Consider the following 18938-nt stretch of genomic DNA (forward strand, 5'->3'; position numbering starts at 1 on the left):
GGTTTTAATCGGAGATTTATTATGAACAAAGGCAGCTCTTGGAAGAGATACTCTTCTCTGACATGCCTGCCTGGCCTGCTGGACCAGATGGACAGAAATAGTTTTGCATATTAGTCAAATTCTGGATGGCTATTCACCATAAACTACAGGCAGGCATGAGCAGAATGGACATTATATTGTCATTGATTTATAGAAGACCACAGAAAATAAATTCTAGCCTTGTATGGGGATGTTAGCCACTTAAGTTTTGGTATTGATCTCAAAGCCAAGAGGCTGCAACTCCAGGTTTTTGTAGCCCCAAAGCCAGTAGCAGTAAAAGTTTATATTATCCCTGGTGAATTTGTTCTGCACATTGAATTGGAAAACTGATCTGAGAAGCAGAATAGCAAATTAAATTGTTACACTGAAAACCTGGGGACGTATTTCCTAGGCTGCAGTTCCAGAACCTTGCTTCTTACTACCTGCCTTGGAAAAATAAATATTTAACAAGGCGAACGTATCCTCCTGCACTTGTAATTAAGGGGAGATAAATTGCATTCCTAATTATTCCCAACAAAAGGAAAAGCAATTTCCTCCAAGATCAGTGAGAATTCCCATATCTCCTCGGTGAAATAAGAGTGTAATGAATTGGGTGAGGAGCTGATCGAAACCAAGAAAGGACGTTTCGCATCTGATGGGGAATGAAAGGCAGCGCACATCCCTGCTGCGTGGCCCTGGGTCCAAGGAAGGGCTCTCTGGGCTCTTGCTAATGGATATGGGAAAGTCCCTGTCCTGGGCCTCAGTCTCCCATTTCTAATGTGGGGGTAATATTGGCTAGCGCTCACAGGGATTTGGTTGCTGGAACATTTTTTTTCTTAATGCCAAGATACAAATTGCAACATCTCATGGAAAAATGCTTTTAAAGCATATTTGTTGTTGGAAAATATTCCTATTTGAGCTTAGAATTTTCAAATATTGCTTCATATTTTATGAGAATGTTTTCCCATGGTTATTTTTATTAATTTCAAGGGTTTTTCTTAACATGTCCCAACTGTTAACAAAGTGATTTATCATCATGCCATAGCTCATATCAAATAAAATAAAATGCAGCCTAAGAGATACACAGTCCCAGAGCCCCAGAAGGAGTGTTCAGAGGATGAATCCCAACAGCCCCATGATGGAGGAGCCCAGCACAAGGGAGGTGGGCAGGGACACACAGCCAGGAAAAGGTCTCCCTCTGCCACAGCATCTCACCCATTCATTTTATTAAACAAAACCACACCAAGCTGCTTTGCTGAACCAAGCCCTTGCTGCATTTTTTTTTTCTTCACACTGTTATAACCTGGACTTTCTAGGTAGCAACAAATTGCACAGTCTTAACCCCAAATGCACCCTGCGGCCACCTATTGCAACACTTGGGGAAGTCACTACTTTCTGAACAAAAAGTGGCCAGAATTAGCAGGCTGGGGAAAACAATGTTTTACTTTTGTTGTTGTTGTTTGTTTTTTTTTTTTTTTTTTTTTTTTTTGCTTTCCTCCCTCTAACTTTGCTCTTAGAAACTGCTGAATTGTTTTGGCTGAAGTTCACTCCCTTCCCTCCCCTTGCCCCTTAAAAAGAAAATCAGCCTGAGGTGGATGCTCCATTACAGAAAATTTCAGCACAAATGATTTAAATTAAAATTATAACTCCAAGCAGAGTCTTACAAGGGGAGTTTCAGACAGCCTTAATAGGCAATGATGCTATAGATGGGGCTAGTGAATCACTCCTTTTAACTGGATAATATTAATAGTCTCTTTGCACAATTATATCCAGAAACAGCAATTAAAATAAAAATCAGAGAGGGTATAAACTCTGGGCCAGATCCTCAGCCAGTGCTAATTGGTGCAGCACACAGAAACCAACTGACCTCAGCAGATTTGCACCGGTTTAGAACCCGCTCGCAGGAACTGGAGGTTTCCTGCCTCCCTCCTTGTACATGGATCTTTTTTTTCTCTATTACAGCCAAAGGCATGATTAATTTAACCCTAACACTGGAAAGAAAAGGAACCTCTTCCCAAAGAAAATGAAAAATAAGGCTGCTTAGGAATAATTGTTGATTACTTCCAGTCCGATAGGCTTTTTCGTCTTTTTTTTTTTTTTTTTAATTGTATGTATATATATTTTAATTGTGAGGGTTAAATATAGCATCCTCCAGGACTTTTCTCTCCATTATATCATTTGATGAAGAGAAAGAGGGTAATATGGGACAGTTCTTTGTTTCAGCCTAAACGCAGGTGCAGTATCTGTTGCTCTGGGAACCAAAGGACTTAATTGGCTTTACCTGTAGAGAGAGGATTAATGCATGTGAGAAGTGTCCTGTTGAAAAAACAAGATTTCACTGTGTATTAGGGATGGTACCTGCTTATCTCCAAACCCTGAACACATACAAGCAGAGAGAAGAGAAAATCAAGCAGGTATGGATGGGTTTTCTCCTATTTTGCTTCCTCTTAGTTCAAAATCTACATCTGTATTTAATCTGTTTCCAGCAGACAAACAATTTGGGAATTTCACTTCTCTATCAAGGTTTTTTTTCTTATTTTATGCCACTTTTATAGAAGGTGGTAGATAACATCATGTCATTGGCAAATTTATATAGCATTCTTGGCAACTGAGAAGCTAAATGGCCCCCAAAGTACCTTAATATTTTTTTTTCTATAAAAAATGGGATTACATAAAAAGAGCTTTTTTTTTTTTTTTTTTTTTTTTTTCCCATCCTTTCAAAAAGGTAACAAACAGGAACTAGGGAAATGAAAAGGAAGGAAGTTTTAAAATACGTATGTTGAAGTCAACATCTGGATTTGGAGATCCAGGAGATGTCATCTTCGTCTAGCTACAGACCCCTGAGGAAAGCCTGTCTCACCCTGCACATGAAGACCAGCACCAGGAACAGCCCTGCTACATCTCAGAATCCAGGACAAGGCGCAGGAGGCATAGAAATGATGCTGAGATGCCTGGTGGGGTTTTCCTGCCTGCACTGCCTTGTAGCAGAGCTCATCACGTCCCTGTCTCCATTTGCAAATGGAGGGCTGGCCTCCCGAGGAGCCACCCGAGCTCACATGCTTTACCAAATTGTGAAACAGGCAGGAGGACACCATGGGGCCAAGGACCTGGATCCTCGTGGGACAGCTCTGGCTTGATGTTCCAGCCCAAATGGATCCTCTGCCCCTGCTCAGCGGGATGGCAGGGTGGGGAGATGTCAGAGCTCACGGGCCTGAAAATTGAGTTGAGCGGCAGGGAAGGTTGCCCTGGTGTCACCATCACTTGGGATATCTGCTCGTGCTGGTCAGTGTGAGGGATTTTGGGTCTTCTCTGTAAAAGGCTGCTTTGTACCCAGGGTCCTGCCTCCTCTCTGCTCTAGCAAGGACTAAAGCAGCCCCTGCAAGAAGCCGTCAGGGAGGGAAGAAATCCACACGAGCCTCCTCATCAAAGGAAAGGCAGTGAGAGACCCCCATCCACGCAGCCCCAGCCTTGACTATCCCCAGCTCATGCAGTGACGGTGCTGCCATCACCCAAGAAGCCACAGCCTGTGCCCCTGCTCCTCCTCACCCTGTGCAGGCTCTGCTGGGTCGATCCAACAGGCACAAGGCTGGGAGCAGAGCCCCGTGGGTGACAGATCCAGTTTGATCCCCCGGGCCCAATTAACGGGTGACCCATGATCACCGTGCCACAGAGGTGCCCAGGCACTGCCGCCTCCAGCCAGCACCAGTCGCGCCTGCCTGCTGGATGTCCGGATCCTCATTCAATGCACAGCTGGAAAGAAATGCCATGGAGAGGGATGGGCTTCATGGCTTTTATTTCCTTGTTGTATAAATGATTAAATACAAATTGAGACAGGGTTTCCACCTCCATTGCACTAGTTCCCAGCATGGAAAGGGACAACTGTGATGGGCAGGAGTGAGGATAACCACAAACCTTGCTGCTTTCTGCTAAGAGCAAGAGGTGAAAACAGCACAGGCTTCAAATCAGATGGAGAAAAGATTCAATCTCAGATTTTCCAGTCCCGCTGGGTTTGCTTTCCACAGGGGGTGAACAGCTCAGCTCCGTCTACGCAGATGTTTTTTAGAAGGAATGCTCTGGTTTGGAAAGGGGCCATGTTTTCTGGACCAGCTGGGAGGACAGCATGGGTATGCCCCATTGCAGGACTTCTGCATGCATTTAGGACAGTGAGATGAGCTCCCCAGGAGCTGCTGATACCCATGTGGCCTGAAGGCACCCAAACTGGTGCTTTGTGAGCAGCAGCAGTGCCAATTACTGCATTTGATGCCCTCCAAGGTGCTGAAGTGCGTTGCTTGGAGCAGCCTTAGAGGAGTCACAAACGTGTGCAGGGTGCAATGAGCACAGTAAGGGCTCTGGGAAGTGGGCAGGCAATAGCAGCCTCCAGATCACTGCAGCCATCCTTAAACCAGTGCCTGGAAAAAGTACTTGGGCAAGCCCCAGGGTGCCTTTTCCTGCCCACACCATCTGGGTTTCAGGGTGTACTTTGATGGCCAACCTCCAGAGATGTGTGTGATCCAGGAAGCCTGCGGCCACCCAAGGCTGGGGGTGGCATCTCTGGTGTCCTGAAGACACCCATAAAAGCAGTGCAACAGGACAACAAGCCCTGCAGGGTGGGGTTGCTACAGGACAGCAGGGCCAGGGTCTGCTCCATGGCAAGGCTGGCAATCGCAAGCTGGGCATCATCACCTCCTTTTCCTCCCAGCACATGACATCCTCATGAAATACAATGCTTGGCTCTCCTGCTGTCTTTCTTAATGTCCTCTTCAAAGCTTCAAAGTATTTAACCCTGTAGTAAATTCGCACCAGGAGAGAAGCTATGAATATTATCTTCTTGCCTGTTTGAGGCAGAAGGAAGCAAAAAATCATTATTTTTTTATAATGCCAAAAATTCAGCAGTAATGAACGAGGCACCCCTTCCTCCCTAAATATAGTAGGATCAAATTAAAAGTCAAGATCTTTGTTGCTGTTAAAAATAGCTAATGAAGTGACAGCATTTGCTCAGGAGCTGGCTCTCCCATGTGAGCACGCTGCCAGCCTCTGCCAAGCCGCAGATCATCAGCAAGTTTAGAAGTGACATGCACAATGGCAGCAACCAAGTTTTGTAAGCACAGTCTGGGGAGAAAACAGTGATTATGCAAGAAAATATGGCAAAAACAACCATCTGCTTTATTTTCTCCATTTGTTTGCCCATTGGGTTTTGAGTCTGTAGGGCTCAAGTTTTTTCTACGTTTTCTCCAAAACAAATAATTGGCTTTTTTTTTTTTTTTTTCCAAGGAAGCCTGAGATTATCACATAATCACCTGCTGCCCAGAGGCGAGGTGGGGAGGCAATGCCATGATCCCCAGCAGGGCCAGAAAGCCCAGCATGACTTGGGAGCGAGGTGTGCCTGGACACACGGACGGGAAGCAACGCTCCGGCCTCCCGCTTCCAGAAGTGTGTGAGAACCAGTGAACCCTTCCCCTCTCCCCCGAGACTCGTGATTGCAGAGACTTGCCATATAGGCTTGTAATTAATGTAGCGGATCCAGAGAAATAAAAAGCCTCTGGAAAAAAAATAATAAAAAAATAAAAAAAATAGTGTTTTCCCTTTGCATGCCAAAACATATGCCTTTCATTACACCTCTGGCTTGTGCGTCTCCCATGTGCTGCGGGAGGGGAAACAAACTCCAGTGATTTCACTGCTGCTCCCTGGTCATGCTCCTGTTCATATTTGAGGAGTTATCTCCCAACAGATAATGCTGGCTTGGAAAGCATCATCTATGCCTGAAAGCCGCATGGTGAGAAAGGGGGAAAAACCCCGGCCTTGCTGTTCGCTGGTAGTAAATCCTCCTTTCTGGGAGATGCCGGCATTCCTGGGTGCTGTCTGCCTTCGAGGCGAGGGTTTTGCTCCTTTCATCGCAGAGGTGCTGGGAGCAGCAAGCAGCAGGAGTCCCCTTTATCAGGCACAGCTGCAGGGAGATTCCTCGGCTTCATTTTCCTATAACTCATATTTAAAGACCAACAAATCATCCCGCACACATAAACACACACAGAGCGAATCAGAGAGTGGAAAAAGGAGCTGCATTAAGAAACACGCAGCTTGGGGCAGCTTTTGGAGATTCACCATTAAACAGATCCTGAGGACCCCAAAGATGGTTTTTTTACCCACTCCACAGAAGGGCAGTGAGCTGATGTGTGCCCAGAAATGTGGGTGTCCTTCTAGTGACACATCAGGCTATTCAGTCAAGTCTTCAGTGCTACAGGGCCGAAGCTTTCACCCAGCTATTTTTATTATGAGCCTAGTAAACTGCATTTAAAAGGGTCACCTTCGTGTAAGCCTGTTCTGAGGGAAGGGGTGGCACTGCACATCAGCCCCTGTCCTTGCATCAGCAGAGCAGGGGCTTGCCAGTAACTGAGTGCCCACATTGAAGCTGACCATGGGGCAGCTTCTTACTGGCATCCTTCCCCTGCAGGTGAGGGTGTGAGGAGGGGAGTCACAGGTGGTGACTGACCCCGAGTGAGCCATGTTTTAGCTACAAACCCAGCCCAACCTCTTCAGGTTGCTGCTGGCAGCCTGGGAGCCAGGGATGGTGGGGAATAGAGGTCTTGCGGATGAACCGATCCCATCCCTGCCCACTGCAGAGCCCCAAGCCTGTCAGCAGCCACTGAAAAGCAGAAGCAAGAGTCAAGATGTCAAGGAGATGACTAAATAAAGATTTAGCCTCACGTCTGCTACTGGTGTGAATCAGCCCAAGTCCATGGACGTCAGCAGAGCTGAGCCCACCTGGGTGCCCAGCCTTCCCTGTCCTCACTGCCACCACTCCTCCGTGCCCTCTGCGTCATGTTTCTGTGCTCACAAAGCTGATGTGTCATGGTTGCAGATTAAATCAAGGGATGGAGCACGCGAGACAATGGCTGCATGCTCATGAGCACCAGTACCACGAGCGTGTTGATGTAATTAGCCCTGTGAAGCATGGCTAGGCCACCTGTGTCAGTGTCCCTCCCACCAGACAGTCGTGCTGTGATGGGACGTGAATGGTGACAGTGGAGGGTCTGCAGGCTGGTGGTCCCCAGCAGGACACCTCAGTGTCTGAGGTCCATTTCTGCAGAAGATGGGGGTGAGATCTGAGCACTGCCCACACCACCCCAGGTGGGTGCAACATGTCCCAAAGATGATGCAACATGTCCCAAAGATCTACAGCTGTGGGACCAGGGGCGTTGTGCAGAACACGGCACGTGCCAAAGTTCAGCAGGTGCAGCCTGGCTCTACCCAGGGCCAGCCTCGAGCATGCGTGAAGGTGTAAGAAGGGGCAATGGCATGGGAGGAAATCTGGGATGGGGACCAGGAGAGCCAAAGCTGTGACTGCTGCCCACTTCACTCCTTCAAAAGTGCATTTTCCAGCACGAAGAGCACCTGTGCGAGAGCTGTGACCCAGTCTGAGCCCCTCCACAATTGTCTGCATGGTGGAGACAGGGGAGAGAGACCCCAGGTTTTGGCACATTCACAGCCCTAGGGGTGCTGGGTGGAGGTGGGGAGGTGACAGTAGCAAGGCTCATGTCCAAGCATTGTCCCATCTCTTTATTCAAGGAATGAAAAGGAGTTTAGGAGGCTACTCTAATTATTCCCCCCTCCCCCCCCCTAATTAAAATGTAGACTTTATTCCTTCTTCCACTGAGCCTCATGCAGAGAATTAAACACAAGATTAACGAGGTGTCTAATGGTTTGTGTGGTCCCACTCAGAAGTAAAGCAACTGTTTGCTCCATGTGCAACTGGGTGTCTGGGAGCAGCCAGTTTCCCTCCCGATGAAGTGCACTGCTACCAATGACAACAGCAGATGAATGTTGATGCTGCGTGCCAAGCTGTTGGGAAAAGCACTGTCACAGATCTGAAAGCAAAGCACTCAAACTTGCTGCTTCGGATCAGGGATCTGAGGACAACAGCTCTGGGAAGGAGCAATACTCAGGGTTTGGGAGCACGGCGTGGCTGCACTCAGGACTGCTCGAGGTTGCTGTAATGGCAGGGTCACTGCCATCCTGCTGGGACACCAGCTCTTGTCCAGAGGTGGCACAAAGCTGCTGGTGGCTCAGCACATGGTGTCATCCAGAGCCACAGCCCCGTGGGTGGCCGTGAGAAGCAGCGTGAGCCCCGTGCAGGTCGGCCTGCATCCCTGGTGGGCCATGCAAGTGTCAGCTCTACACCCATGGCGTGTGCTGGAGGCCTTATCTCTTACTCGTCCTCCTTCTTTTCTCAAGGACCACCCAGCTGAAATTCTCACTTCCAAAATACTTGGCCTCTGTGCCAAAACCACATGGGCTCTGCTCTCCTGCTCCAGACACCCGGGCTTCTCCCTGCCATGACTGGGACCGAGAACAGCAGGCAGGGATCTGAAATGCCTCCTGTTCCAAGAGGCGCAGACTCGTGCCTCTACATCCACACGGAGCAGGAGCTCAGGGATCCAGGGTGGCCTGGTGTGTGCAGGCATCACTGCTGGGTTCACCACCCAGCTCTACCTTTGGAACCACAGGTTGAAGGGTTTTCCTTCCAGACCACAGAGCAGGAGGGACCCCAGGAGGCTGCGTGAGCCATCCCCTGCCAGATAGTGCCACCCCATGTCCCGGGTGGGCACCTGCCTGGCCAGACACCTAAACCACTGCTGAGACCCCAAACCTCTTCCACAGCCAAACCAAGGACTTCTTCACTCTCCCATCAGGATGACATTCCCAAATCTCTCTTCCCTGGCACCAAGCAGCCCCCCGGCTGCCTGCCCTGCTCCCAGCAGCGGGGCGAGCATCGATTCCCTTCTATTTGCAGCAACCTCTCGCATAGCTGAGAGCTGTTATCACATCTCCCCTCCTTCTAGACTAAACAAGCGCTGTTCTCGCAGCCTCTCCCTGTAGGTCGTGTTTTCAGGACCACTGATCACGTCCGCTGATCACTTCTGGACGCTGTCCTACTGGTCATCGTCCCTCTTTAAATGCGGTGCCCAATCTGGATGCGCTTCCCCGGCTCCATCCTTCCCAGTCACTGGCGGAGAACGAGGATTATCTCTCATTTCTTGTGGACAGCATTTGGATTTATACCTCCCAGGGGAGTGGAGAGGGGAGAAAGCCAACCCCTCCTTAACATCTCCACTAATCACCAATTTGTAACGCTGCCTCCCACTCAGGCTCTCGCTATCTAAATCACAACTCATGGTGCTTCAGGAACCCCTGACCTGACCCATCCTCATGTTCCCTGCACCTGGAAAGGGTGGAAGCTCATGATCTGCCCCAACACACCGTGCTGAGAGGTTACGAATGGGTAGACAATAGAGCTAGTCAGAAAAAAAATCCAGCTCCCAGCCCCAAGAGGAGGATCAGGAGAAGCTTAATGTTTTTCTCATAGAAAATCAAAATTCTGAGAATTCTGGGCTGAAAACCAATATTTGCTTTTGTTTTTTCCTTTTTTTCCTTTTTTATTCCAGAAATGTCCTGCATTGTCTCGTGCATCTCTCTGGACCTTGGACTTAGTTCTCTGGCCAAGTCTCATCCCCCAGGACACTCCACTGCCTGCTTACCACTCAGTTACACTGTGGAGGAGTCTCCATCTACTCTGAGCCATCAGAGATGTCATTCTTTGGCAAAAGTCATCCTGTTTTAGATAGACAAAGCAATTAGTGCAATCCAAAAAACCCACAGTGTCCCAAAGGTGTCAACAAACCCAACGCAGAAGATGTCAGCACCAAATCGCCGGATGCGATGAGAACTTGCAGTAGGTCTCGCAACGTTTTGCTGAGGGAAGGACATGCTGATCTCCTCGCTGAAAGCACCAGGAGGTCCTGGTTTTGCAAAGTGGGGAGCAGGGTGCTGCTCTCCAGCATCCCCATCCAGGCCCTTGTCCTCAGCAAACAGCGTGAGCTGGATGAGCTGCTGCTTGGCCCCAGGCTTGGGAACTTCAGATGATGCAAGAACTGGGGGGGCTCAGCTTTGGCTTTTGTAGAAAGAGATTTGGGAAAGGTAGGCAGGGCAGGACTGGGCACAAGCTTAGATGGAAACACATCTCCCAGTATGAACCAGCTTCCCGTCTGGTCCCTCCTCCCAAAGTACAGCCGAACAGGACACGGGCTGGCCGAGCTCATGCTGTAAATCCACGAGACGCTGCATTTCCTAACCGAGGGGCTTTTACAGCCCTTACAGTAAGTAATAAAACTTCAGGAGGATTTTCCTGTGGTTAAACACTGAGGCCTGTTTTGGCCAGGCAAAGAGGGCTCTGCTCTGTCCTCCGGATGGAGTGGAGCAGGATTTATTGTTATTTATGTTTCAGTTTAAGCATTACTCAGAAGGTAGCATTAGTCATAAAGCTGATTCCCCGTGCGGCTACCCTTGTTTTCCTTGTGTTTCTCTTCCTGCCTTTAGCTGAATTCCCTTTGACACCAGCCATCAAACATTAAACTGGACATAGATCACATATTGTCAGGGGCTGGCAGGGTTTGGGGTTTGGCCTGTCTCCGCTCTACAGCTGTTTGGAGAGCTTGCTTTGCTGGAAGGAGGGTGGTCTGTGTCTTCTGCTCTTTGAAGTACAAGGAGCCCCCAGACACGTGCTCAGGCTCTGATGAGATCTCAGCTCTTCCACATTCAAATGTCAGCTGCAGAACCATCTCAGACCTCCTGGGCTTGGGCGTCTAAAACCAAGAGCACACCGTGCTCCTCGCCACGTGTCTCCATCTCCTACACCCCCCCATCGTCCTGCCCATGGCTCCTACATGCGGACAACTGCACCTGGAATTGATGCAGTGCCGGGTTGTTCCTCTCCTGTTGTCGGCCTTGCTAACCTTCACCCTCCAATTCACTCTCTCACCACCGCCACACTCCCAGGTCCCCCCGTGTGAGTGTGACATCTCTCTTCTGGCACTGCCACCATCTCTCCTGGTGGATATGGCTTTGTCTCTTCATCAGCCACGGGTTTGCTCCTGTGTGAAGGACAAGGCAGCATTGGTGGAGGAGATCCTGAGCTTTGCTCTGCAGGCCAAAAACGCTCCAACTGCTCTGCCCATCACTGCTCCCATCAGACACAGCCCCTGGGCAGGTCCATGAGGGCTGCAATCCACAGACAGGGGATCCCATGGGGCCACCCAAGGTCTCCATCCCCAGCAATTCCCCCAGTCCTGGACCTCCTCAGAGCAGCTCTTGGTGCCCATGCCCACGTGCCCAGCCAATGCTCTCCGCTTTCCTCCCGCAGCCTCCACACTAGGCAGTGTCTCCAAACACATTTTCCAAAACAGATTAATATTTACTTACCCAAGGCAAAGGAAAATATTCAAACAACAGGCAGCCTTCTGCATCGTGCTTACCCAACCCCTGGCGTTTTCCTCTCCGGGTGCTGTAATTCAGGACGGGGAAGGCAGACAGCCTTGATGTGGTTTTCTCCTTCTCCCAGAGCTTCTCCAGCACAGTCATCCCCTCCTCCCCATGCCAAATAGCTGCTCGCCTTCTTCTCCCAGCCAGGGCTTAATCGTCCTCCAATATTAGGAAGTTAATGAAGAAAGAGTGTGCCCAACCACTTGGAGCTGGGGAAACAGACTTCTAATTAAGAGTCCCAAACATGTGCCCGGCCCGATAGACTGCTCTGTGCTTCACCATCACTGCTGGAGGTTTTGGAGGGGTTAAACCTGCAATTTGTTAGGGGCTTTTCACACAGCACCTGCAGCACTGCCCATGTCCTCAGGGTGTGTGTGATGGCAGTGAACTGCACGGGATCAGGAGGGAATCCTGCTTTACTATCTCATTCCCCAGCTAGCTAAAAGGCCTCATTCAAAATACCAGAGAAACCCCAGCCTATGCTATTATTAGTTTTCAATTTTAAGTTAGCAGATTACAGAATTCAATCTCCTTTTTTATAACAGGCCAGAGCAGTGCCCTGCCTCTACAGAGATGTTAATATGTGATCCAAGATGTGAGAGCAATGGGGTGAGTGCAGGGAAACACACAGGGAGAGACCATGGCCCATCGGGGGTTGCAGGGGTGGAGGTCATCATCTCTGGGTTTTCTGCTGAAAGCATTGGCTCCTTCGGCTCCGTCAGCAGGGGCAGGCGTCCATCTGGGGCTGAGGTCTCTCCGCCTCTCAGAGGGTCCCCATGCAAACCTCCTTGGCTCCTCTTCAGGAGGAGCAGGATCCATCGAGGCAGAGACTCTGCTTCAGACACCTGCTTGTGAGAGAAATGCAATTCTGTGTCCACCCACGGTTGTTATAATTGCTGATATCAACTATAAATAAGCACACCCCATAATTATTTTCATGGATTCTCCTCTTAGAATCACAGCAGACTTTTGGTTCAAAGCTTTGTGGAGAATAAATCAATCAGGGAAGGAGACCGGACAGGCTAAGGTCCATGCTCCTGTGGCTGAGCCCACAAAACCCCAGAGGTGGATGCTGAGAGGGACATTCCTCTCACTCACCCCTGCATGGGGCATCTTGCACCTTGCAGAACAAGCTGGATCTGGCCCATGGTTTCCCTGAGTCTTGCCCCAAAATGCAAGCAAGCCTCAGCAGATCCAGAAATAGTGTCCAAGCCATTAACAATCCTGGTGCAGCCTTTCTGCCCATTGCTGGGGCTCACCATGCGTGGCAGAGAGGATCAACGGGAACAGGGGATGTGGGGACATGGGGCTGGGTCCCAGCAGCTCCAGAGATTTGGTGCACGGGTTTAACACTCCCACAGCTGGGGCTCCAAAGCATTGGGAGCTGCTCCAAGACCTGTGCAGGGGATGCGAGGAGGGGGATTTCCCCTCTGCGTCTCATGGGGTCTGCTACCCTGAGGTAGGGCCGTGCCTTCAGGGATAATGGTCTTCCTTATTCTGTACCAGAGCTGGGAAGTTCCTGGAAGAGAGAGGTAGGGATGGCTTTTTAGTGCTGCTAATGCAGAACGATCCCTGCCTGACCCTCACATCGCATGAGTCTTGACATGGCAGTGCTGGCTGTGCTTTGCAGGGCAAAGCCTGTTAAGGGCTAAGAGGGGAGCCTGAAGTTTATTGCCCTGCTTGAATTCCACATACCTCCAGTTGAAAAACAAGCCACTTAAAATGATAAAGGGTCTGCTTTTTATTTACTGGAGTGGCAACAAAACTCTCCTGGATACATTTCGCTTGCAGGCTGCATTCATGCAGATGAGGTGCTGCCAGGCACCGACTGTCCTGACACCGCGCCACGGGCAGCTTGCAGGAAAGACACGAAGGGTGCTGCAGCGATGCCTGCCTGGGGCTGAGATTCCCCCTTCCTTGAGTCCTTCCCTGCCACCCGCCTGCCATGCCAGTGTCCCTGTGCTGTGCAGGAAGGAGGCTGGATGGGGGGGAAGGGGTGAAATCAGTGGTGGCTGTCCCAGAGGAGCAGCCAGGAGGGAGAGGGAAGGGGATAGGAAGTTTGGAAAGGGAGGCAAGGTGCACTGCAAAGAGTCAGACTGGTATCCTAAAGGGGTGGAGAGGGTCTGAGGAAGGGAATGACTCCAAAATATTGAGGAAGATGAAGGTAGAGAAGGGGAGGAAGGAATAGTGTGGACCTTTCTTGCAGAGGGGAGAAGAAGAATGTCAGGGAGTGGACACCAAAGCCACTGTGAAGGAGGAAAAGCCTCCTTCACCCCATTAGTGACAGTGGGACAGGAGACAGGGGCTGAAGCAGCTCCTGGGGCATGCATCATGAGGGCAAATGCTGCTAGCAGGGTTGAGCCAAACCGTGGTTTAAGAATTTAAGAAACCAGCTTGCCAAACATGAGACCCTGCTTCAGCTTTGTTGAGTTGCAAAGAGCCCCGTTTTTAACAGTTTTCCGGCTCCCAAATCCTCCAGATTTCAGTGCGTTGCAGACAGACCGTGACACCCGCAGTCCCCTGGGGACAAGGGGCTGCAGAAGCAGGAGGGGTGGCTTTGTCTGAGCAATCAGCACTTTGCCAGGCTGCTCACCCCCTGCCATCTCCGCACGTGTTGGCAGGATGCAGATGCAGATGTCTCTGCCCGTGCGCTCTCTACAGCATTACATCACTGCAGTGAAGCCGCACCAGGTAGCAATGCAGCATACTGCAATGTGAGGGCCGGGGCAGGCTCTTCTGCTTCTCCCTCCAAAATAAACCACGGAGGCTCTGGGTGGGGAACGGGGAAGCTTTTGAATGGCAAATGGTGCTCTGAGCAGCCCAGTCGCCCAGGTGCCTGTTGCATAGCTGTTGAAGGACAAGTCCAGCAGGTGAAGGTACCTGGGCAGACACACAGTAGGATGTGAGCCAGCAGTGATTTCTGCCACTGTGATTTAGAGGTTAAGGCAGAAAAAAAAAGGCTCCAGTCCACGTGCCACCCTTGGATGGAGAGGCTGTCACAGCAACCATGTCGGTGTCATCCCAGCTTCAGGATGCAGGGTCCGGAGCTCAGGGTGTCACCCATGGAGGTGGAGGGGCTGGGAGCTTGCACCCAGACCCCGGGCACAGGCTGTCCCCATCGGACGTGGCAGTGAGAGGATGCTCACCTCCAGGGCCTGCAAACGAAGGTGGCCACATAAGAGATTAATTGCACCCCATCCTTGTCCACATGTAAAGCATATGGGAGGGGACCTCTGGCTGGGCTGAAGCTTAGAGCAGGAGGAGTGACACTAGTGTCTGAATGGGAGAGATAGCCCTGGCATTCGGGCCAGAGCTCTGAGCTGCAGCGTCTGTGCTGCTTCACAAACCACACTGCTTGTGTGTCTGTTTACAGACACTTCATTATCGAAGTGATGCCGATAAATTGGAGCGGGTGCCTCTGGGGATTTTTTGAGGCACAGCTTTGCAAAGGAGGCTAAAAGGGCTGAATGTGCTCAGGGTTTACAGAAGGTCTCTGCTGAATGACAGCATGCTGTCTGCTGGGTAGAAATGCTAACTGTTTTAAAAGGGGAACAACAGGTCGGATGCTTGCAGTGGTAGAACCTGGGATGAACCTAGGCAAATGAAAATTTAGGCAGAGTCTTGGGAAGTCTAAAAGGATGAATTAGAAAAAAAAAACTGCTTTTTTTTTTTTTTTTCTTTTTGTTGTTGTGGAAATGGAGGATAAAAAAGTGACTCTTGAAGGCAATAAAAAGGCTGAGCTGTTTTTATATGAGTTATTTAGCTATCACCATATATTTTCTTTCTGTGATCCTTAAGGCAGCTATAGTTACTGATGTGCCGGATGAAGGGCTTGGCCATTATTCCAGATCATCATCACTGTTCCACGTGTATTTTTACCCCTATGAATTTTAGTCAGGCAAATAATCTGCTACGTGCAGCTTACTAGAGAATCAAAAGCCTTTTTTCCTGTTTCTGTACAGTGAACACAGAGCAGTTTGTGTGACTTTCTTCCCTCTTCCTGTGTTTGCTGAGTGTTTTGTGCAAACAAAACTTGGTTCTTGTGTCACCCGCAAAATTTTTCCGTGATTATTCACAAGGTGTGTGTCAGGCAAGGTGCATAACCGGTTTGCTAAACTCAATGACAGTTTCTGATTTTTGGCCAGCATCCCAAAAGTAGCTATACAGGCATTTTTAGCATGACAATCTGTCATGCTTACACAAGTATTTGCTTTTTGCAAGGGGCAGCCATAGCTCTACAAATAAAAAACCACAAAACTGCTTCCACGGATGCACACATACAATGAATCGCAAGCATCAGTGGGATCTTCAAAGAGAATTGACTTTAGAAATCGTTGAAAGATTTATGGCTCTGTACTGTTTGCCTGAGCATCTGCTTGCAACCTGGGAGCAGGAACGCTGCCATACTGTGCTCAAGACATGGTCCTTTCAAGTGTGTGATGGTATTACAGCTATGGGCCATGCTTGCTTGAACAGGTTAACGTGACCAGCATGACAGAAGAGCACGTTCACTGAGTCTCGGAGATGACACCCCCGGGAGAAACTGCAAGCATGCTGGAACATGGGATTTGGACTCAAAATGATCTTGGTAAATTGGAGGAATGGCCTGAAAAAACAGACCTCTATTCAGCAGGGATGGGTGCCAGGTTCTGTAGATACACAAATAAGGCATAGGAAGAGCAGTTTGGGCGGCAACAAGAAGAAGTGGGAGTTGGTGGATTGTAAGCTGGGTGTGAGTTATAACAGTGGCATATTCCTGCTAAACTTGGTGACTCTTTTGGGTATGTAACCATAGTTCCAGCTTTGCTAGAGCTAGCTGTCCAGGTCTAGGCAGTGTGGTTCAAGAGAAAACCAAAACAAACAGAGGAGGCGAATAATGGGAAGAAGCAGAAGTGCAGAGAACGTGAGCTGTGGGGAAGGGATGGGGGCTGCTGCTGCTCCAGTGCAGCCAGGGTACACAGCAGAATTTGGGCACATCAAGAGGCTGCTGAGGGTGTCGAAGCTGCAAGCAGGCAGAGCAGTTAGGAAAGGCAATGCACTCTCAGCTGCAGCAAATTCTTCCCTGGATAAATCCGGCAGCAGGCTCAGAGTTTCCACTGCTGGCTAATCCGTGCCCAGCCTGCTCTGGGTACAGCTGCCACTCTGAGATTAGCTCCAGGATCATGCCCTGACCTTTACATCTCCTCCGCAGCCATTTATGTGTTTGCTTGCTGAAATGCTTGAAAATATCTACACTTTTGAGGACCTTAATGCATGGAGAGTCCGTGAGTACCTGTTGAGTAGCACCCATAGCCATGACTGCAGCTGTGGCGATTGCATAAGCTGCCATCAATGGCTCAACAACCTCAACAGAAGGTGAAAACAGGTGTCCCCCTCAAAAAAAAATCTGCACTGCACAGGGCATGAGCCAGTCATGCTTGTCAAAATTTTCCTGTCTACTTGCAAGGTGTGAGTAATTTGTTTTGATAGGGCAGCAAATATTACATCTTGTCTTTATTTTCTACTTTTTTTTAAGAGTATAATTATGCTGATGAGCTCTTATTTCCCTTCATCAAGAGACACAATGCAGTTTTTTAGATGAGGTAAAAAGAAAAAAAAAAAAAAGACAGGAGCACACAGGGTTAAGCCTCTGGAAAAATGTGTGCAGCACCCTGGGAAAGCAGCTCACCGGCCTGACAAGGGACCTTTTTGGTTTTCACGTCCTGTGCCTTATTCTCAGGGGGAGAGGTGGTGTATGGTTCTCTCCAGAAAAGGATTACAGTCCATCTTAATACTGGTTTATTTTTTATTTCCTCCTGCTTGCCTTAAGTTGAGACTATTTCTGCTCTTTTTTTTTTTTTTTTCTTCTATTTTTTTTTTTTTTCTTCTAAGAATGGCCTCAAATTGAAGCTTCATTTTTTTTTTTTTTCAGGGAAAGCTTATAGTGTCCATAACTGCCTGCTAGCATCACTGGGAATATTTACCATTCCTTACCTCACAGTCTTCCCAGCTGGCTTCCCCACTCCCCTGCCCCATGGAAAGTTTGGGGATGAAATGCCCTGGGTGCTCAGGGATCATGGGCTCAGCATGCCCCAAATTTGGTGATGCAGTGACAAGGCCGTGACACTGACAAGGCGGTGACAGCAGCCATCACGCTCTCCTTGTGCAGAGAGAAGGCTTGGGGACGTTGTACTCATCAAGGCTTTTTGCTCCTGCAGCATGTCCAGTTGCTGAGTTTTCAGGGTTATTTCCAGCTTCCTTGAAGCTCTGTTATTCCCACCAACATCTGTGATCCTCCTCTTGTGGGACTGGGGAGGACCTGTGTTAGTGCACACAAGAAATACCAAGACCTCCCCTCCTTATCAGACATTATGAAGGTCAGTCAGGTAGTATAAGATAAATTTCTTAAATATTAGGACCTAAAAGCTTTTTGTGAATGAAGACAGAGAGATATCTACCCCTATATAAGTGCTACTCATCATTCACAAGCTTCAGGGCAACAGAGTGTGTTTGGAGCCCAAGCTGTCACATCTGCAGAGGGTTTTGCAAGCTGGAAGTTTACCCAACAAGTTCATTTTGAAAAACCACCTCTGGCATTTCAGCTTGCTGCTGCAAGTCCCGAACCTGGCTGGTGAGCACCCAGACCACGTGCCTGCACTGCCTGGCCAGGTGGGAGATCCTGCAGATCAATAGCATTTTCCTAGCAGGGTTTCCTAGTGGGTTTGTCCTTCCCTTGGGTCTCCTTAGCAGAGTAAAGTGACAGCTTCTGACCCCAAACTATGGCTGAATCTTAACAGGAAGACTAACGCTCTGTGCAAGAGCAAGCAGCAAGCCATGAATGTTCAAGCCTGCCTTACCTGGGAGCTTCCTAAACTCTCAAAGGTCTAATTTCTTCAGCCACACGAGTGGGTTTCTGGCTGTGCCAACTGGAACAGCTTCACAGCAGCAACTGCCCTGAAGTTGCTGCTTTTTCTTTCCCTTGCATTCCCCTTCAAGGAAGAAACAGCCGCTTCTCATGCAGCCAGAACTCTTTGTTCGCCTGGGCTTTCTGGCTCTGCAGCCCATCTGGTGGGCTCCAAGCAGGGTGCCTGTAGGCCAAGGGATTTCCCATTGTCCTGCAGTAACCACCAAGCTCTGCTGCAGGGCATCTTATCATTTTTCCACCCTCCCTCTTTGTTTCCCAGCTTGGATATACAATAAACACCCCAGCAATCAGGGCAGCACACTGTATTCATAAGGCAGGGTAGCAACTCCAGGCTCACTCTGTTGCAGAAGGGGGCAATACTAGGGGTATGGGCTGCACCAGAACCCTTGACACATGGTACTGCTGCCCTATTCTGTCACCAGTGCACACAAGTCACCGAAATGATGATTCAAGTGCTGCGATATATCCATGGTACCACTCTTGTTCCATACCCTGACCCACTGTGCTGGTCCAGCCAACACTGTTTTGTCCTGTTTGTCCCTATTACATCTTCCCCCTTGCCCCATTCCCAGATCAGGAGCTGGCAGGTATCACAGGAATGAGACCAGCACAGCCAGTGAGGGCAGGGCTGCAAGGGGAGAGAATGGGTGAGGAAGGATGCATCGAGAAGGACGGACTGGAGACATCACCTTTGTGATGCATG

Source organism: Aythya marila (genome assembly GCF_965140915.1).
Source record: "Aythya marila genome assembly, chromosome: 22".
NCBI classification, from domain to species: domain Eukaryota; kingdom Metazoa; phylum Chordata; class Aves; order Anseriformes; family Anatidae; genus Aythya; species Aythya marila.